This window comes from Tupaia chinensis, unplaced genomic scaffold (assembly GCF_000334495.1).
Source record: "Tupaia chinensis unplaced genomic scaffold, TupChi_1.0 Scaffold000101_1, whole genome shotgun sequence".
NCBI classification, from domain to species: domain Eukaryota; kingdom Metazoa; phylum Chordata; class Mammalia; order Scandentia; family Tupaiidae; genus Tupaia; species Tupaia belangeri.
Window position 1 is genome coordinate 6,198,425 of NW_006159565.1, and position 5,792 is coordinate 6,204,216.

Below are 5,792 nucleotides of genomic sequence, written 5' to 3' on the forward strand. Positions count from 1 at the left end.
CAGAGAGACAGACAGAAAATGAGAAATCACCCCCCAGAAGGAATGGCCACGCCACAATCCCTCCTCCATTCTCTCCTCGGGATCTTGGACATACTCGCACACACACCTGGCATGAGTTTAAGCCACCAGGTCCAGGACTCGAGCCACAGTAGGCTACATGGGAGTCCAGTGACATAGCTATTATGCTAACTGCTGGTTCCCCCACTATATTTCTTTCCTACCTCACCCCACTGAGAACACAGAGCAGCTTTGCTAATTTTACTCCCCACTTTTTCAAGTTTTTAAGCAAGCACATTATTTCCTGGGGTTCCATAAGGATGACTCCTGCTGGGAATAATATACTGAGATAGCAGTCAAGACCAGCATATCCAGCCTGGTAACTTTACTGGGCACTGAACTTCACCACTAGAAAGAGGCTGTATGGAGATTGTGATGAACTTGCGGTAGAAAGTGTGATGGGGCTGGAGAAGAGGCCAAGGCAGCCTTGTGGCTGGAGAAGAGCCTGGTAGGAAGATGATTAGGGAAACCCTCATCTTCTCACTTAGCTTCTGCTTTTAGCAGTCTGACATTATTGTCCCAGCTGAGATAGACACTGCTTCTCTTACCTGAGAAGGAGTTGGTCACACAAAGTGGAAGGAATTGGTCATGAAAGGACACTAAACAGAAACATGAGAAAAGCAAAGGATGGTTCTGGGCATAGATCAGGTCTGCACATCCCAGCTCATATTGAGCCAGTCTTCGCCTGCCTGGGAATGGCTGCCCTGACATGCATTTGCAGCCCAACTGCTTCAGTTTCTTTGCACTTCTGTGCCTTGTCTTCTGGTTGCCCTTCTCTATCATCTTCCTACAAGCACCACATTTCTTATCCTTACTTCTCCCTATGGCTAGTGGGTGTTATGGAGTGAGGTCTGTGAGGAGAAGGACTAGACTAGGATACTTCCTACACATAACACACACACACACACAAACACACACACCAATCTTGGGTGCCAGCACTGCCTTCAACATGTGAAGAGAAATATAAAAAAAAATTTCAAGTTTCTTTACATTTCCCAGATCCCCTAATACATGTCATTGTTTGATCCTGGCAACAAGGCAATTTTTTATTATTCTATGGAGAAAAAAAGCTGGCGAGTTCTCATTTCCTTCTACAACTAACATGAAAACACAGTGTCTCTGTACACTTCTCTTCCTTCTCCACTATAGATGAGAGGATAAAATATTTGCAAAGCTGAAAAAAGATTGAGAGGCAGTAATTTAGGACGGTAACCTTTTCCTACGGCAGTGCTAGCAGATCTTTCCAGCTTGCTAAGGGATTCAGAGTGTGCGGAAGCTTGGAGCCCTGAGCTGCTGGCGATCTCTTGCACAGGTTCCTGTAATTATATGCAAGGGCTGGCATTTGCAAGGTTGGTCGAATGCCTGGCTTTTCAAACTGGGGCATTGGCAGTGTGCCAGAGACACCATAAACCACAGGATGGGCACCTTCCCGAGGATTGATCTTATAAGATGTATTGGAGAGACAAAGTATTTTGTTTTAAGAAGTAGATTGTAATATACTTATGCTTTAGAAAATAATACATGTCTTCAACTAAAAACCAAACAAAATCCTTCTCTGCATATGTCCTGATACCCTGAGGATACAGATGAATTAAAGCTGTCTTTAAAGGAGTTTCCCTTGTGAAGTAGAAGAAGCGCTGATATGATGTATAGGAAGATGGATGTTGGGTACTTCCTATATTACCTCAGTCTGTACTAGCGGTTGTTAGGCTGGAGGCCTGGGCAGCTTGGATGTGGGGACTGGATGCCACACTACAGTTGGCTAATGCAACCTGGATATAGTCTGTCATTAAACCTGTGCTGCACCTGAATCTAACCCAGATGTATTACACAGGGCTCTGCTCTGCTATTCTGCACACGGGGCTCTACTCTGCATATGGCACCAAACCTTACATGGCATAACAGTGTCCTGTTAGTCTTCTTTTTTTTTTTTTAAAGAATTATTTTATTTAACTTTATTTATTATTATTATCATTATTATTTTCCAGTTTGATCAGAGAGACAGAGAGACAGAGAGAGAGAGAGAGAGAGAGAGGAAGTGAGAAAGCAAGCCACCAGGTCCGAGACTTGAACCGTGGTCGGTCATGTGGGAGTCCAGCGCCTTTAACCACCATGCCACTTGCCGGCGCCACAGTGTCCTCTCTTTCTAAACCTTTACCATAAATGGACTGTTTCTACCTCTAAGATACTCCTCCTCCTTATACCCTTATAAAACTCGGTTACCCCGCCCTAGGGCGCAATTTATCTGGCCCCCTCTCTCTTTCTCTTTTGGACCAGTGAACCTCACCTGGGAGTGCTCCCAATAAAGGCTCTACATTTCTATTTTCTCATGTGGTCAGCCCATTCCGTACATTTGGTGCCAAAACCCGGGAAGAGTTTTGTGTCCCACAGTCCCCGCAAGGGCCTCTCCTCCCCTGAACCAGGAACTTAACATTGGCAACTATAATAACCCAAGGTAGGGTAGTCCATATAAACAAAATTTGGCTATAAGCAGCAGCTTGGGTAGAAGAGGAAGAGATGAGAGTGGAGGCCTAGGGAAAGTTTAAGAGTCACAACCATTATTGGAATAAATTTGGGGGACTCTTTTCAGCTCTAGAAGAAACTTAGTTCACCTCCTTTCTTTCTAATAGCAGGTGGTATAGATTAATATTATTTCCATCTACTATATGAGAAGATTGAAACTGAAGTTCAAAGAAAAGTTTGGTGAGTGGCCACTCTGGACTCTAGTCTCACATCTGCCTGAATCCTAAACCTCTCTCTTCCTTTGCTATTCTGCTCTGTTGGCTGCACAGGGCAATGATCTAAGTTCTTTCATGAACTTTGTGGGTGTTGATTACACAAGTAACTCTGTAACCCTGGGTCTCATTTCCCCAGCCAGCAAATAAGGATCTAAGACAAGGATGATTTCCAAAATGATTCCCAGTCCCCAAAGCCTATGATCTTAGAAATGAAAAAACGTTCAAGTTTATGAGTATTTTTTCAGGCAACAAAAAGTAAACACTGGGCTTTTCCTGTCTTTAACCCAACTTGCAGAATAACTTATCGACATCCCATAGTTTCCCAGGAAGGAAACAAGTATTAAAACTCTAGCATGGAGAAATGCAATTTTGTTTGCGCATGCGCATCTGTTGTCTTACACGTGAACATTACTTTTGAGACCCAAGCATAACTACCATTACTTTGTACAAAACTTTTGTTTATTCACTTGTTTACAGACAAAACGAAATATTTCATTTTCATCTTTCTGGCTTAGATAAACTTTAAGGAGTTTGCAAATGCTTAAGCAAGTTGACTTTATGTTTTTAAACAATTGGCTACAGTGGTTATAGCTATAACTACCATGCAGAAAGTACAAACATGTGTGATGATGTTACCAACAGCTTTCATTTCCAGACAGTTTAATCACGGGCCTTACCACAGACCCCAATGGCCAAGGGAAGACAAATGGGTTTCAAAAGAGCAGCAGAAACAAGCTAACTGAAAGTGAGGTGGCTCCCATGATAAGGAATCACTGACTAGTGTCAGTGAGAGCATAAATAAATCCTCCTTTAAGTAATAAGTTATTTGTAGAACATTGTAGACTGTGTTCTAGAATCTAGATGATACCAGTGGATAAAATACTCAAAGGCTCTGCCCTGAAGGAACTCAAGTTCCAGTGGAGAAAAAATAATAGCAAAAATAGTATTATAATTAAAAATAATAAGAATTGTTAGGTTCTTATCTTTATGCATCTGACACTATATAAGCACTTCAATGCATTACCAAACTGAACCCTTGCAACACTGCATGTTATAGGCACTATTGTCCTCATCTGACAATTTAGGTTACCGAAGTCTAAAGAAATTAAGTAATTTCCCTGAGCTATAAAGTTATGAGACAGAATCTTCATCTGAACTCAGATCTCCAGGACCCAGGGGCCTTTGTCTGTGTCTTACCTACCCCCTCTCTAGTGTTCTTCGGTACTGTAAGAGAACTCTGATGCAGTGATCTGCAAAAATCAATCTTTCAAGAAACTTAATTTATCGGGAACTAGCAGTTAGCATAATGGCTATGTCGCTGGACTCCCACGTAGACGACCGCAGTTTGTGTCCAGGACCCGGTGGCTTAAACTCACATCGCGCACGTGTGCGTGCGTGCCCAAGATCCCGAAAGGAGAATGGAGGAGAAGGGGTTGCGGCGTGACCATCCCCCCTGGGGGGTGATTTCTCGCTTTCTGTCTCTCTGTCTCTCTCTGGCGAGCGCACACGCTCTATAGAGAAAAACCTCTCCAAAAAAAAAAAAGAAAAAAAAAAGAAACTTAATTTATCACTAAGGCCCTCGGAACACCAGAACCATCAAGCAAAGGTAGTTTTTGAAGAAGCCTAAGAGAAACTGGGGGACCAAAGACGGGAAACATGGTCAGTTTCAGGAAGGCTGAAAATTCTCTGCGGAACACTGCTGTTTCACCTTTATGGTTTACATATTTAAATACACAATCATGCTCAAATGTTAAGTATTATCCATGAGAGTCAGAAACTAGGAACAGCCCAAATATCCATCAAACGGATGAGAGAACAAAATGTCCTATATGGATATGTTGGAATACAAGTAAAAATAACAGCAATTATCATATACTTAATTGCTACTGGGTCTAATGATGTATAAACACTCGAATGCATTATCTAATCTAATCCTTACAATACTCATGTTACCGGCATTATTGTCCCCATTTGATAATTCAGGTTACTGAGACCTGAAGAAATTTGCCTGAGGCCACAGAGCTAAGGGACAGAATGCAAATTTGCACCCAGATTAGGACCATGGAACCCATAGCTGTAATGACTTTTGACACAGCTGCATGCTATAACATGGACGGACCTTTCAAAACGCTATGCTAAATGAAAGAAACTAGCCACAAAAGGCCATGTATAATATAGCTCCATTTATCTGAAATACACAAAACAGGCAGTTCTATAGAGAACTATAGGGGTGGATTGGTAGTTGCCAGAAAACAGAGAGCGAAGATGAGAAGTGACAGCTAACATATTTTTTTTGGGGGGGGGTGGTTAATGAACATTTTCTAGAATTAGATTATGATAATGATTACACAAATCTGTGCATATACTAGAGCCACTTCCAAGGGCAAAATTTTATGTTATGTGAGTTATATTTTAATAAAATTGTTTTAAAAATTAACTGCACATAAAAGATTGGGCTCTTTTAGTAACTCTTCTATTATCATCTTAAAATCTAAATACAATCTTCCTTTCTTTCTTTCAAGCTTTTTTGCCTTAGGCCATGTATTTGCCAGAGAGAGACAGAGAGGATAAGTGAGAAATTACCCCCTGGGAGGTGGGCTACACTGTAATCCCTTTTCCTTCATTCTCCTCCTGGGACTTTGGACATGCACGCATACATGTCTGGTGTAATTTTCAAGCCTCCAGATCTGGGACTCAAATGGTGATGGACCATGTGGAAATCCAGCATCTTAACTACTCCACCACCTGCTGGTCCCTGGAATCATTCTTTACATTAAAATAAGGGGGGAGGGGGCACAGAACCAGAACGTGATAGAGTTAGTAATTATTGAATTCGGCGTTTTGCCTCTAGAATGGACAGAATGAGTCAATAGCCTTACTACTGGAGAGCTACCTCTTAATTTTTATTGGTTAAACAGTATGTAAGAACTATTTCACATCCAGCTCTGAGCTTGGTGCCAAGATCAGACAATGATAGAGCTTAGAGCCCAGTTTCAT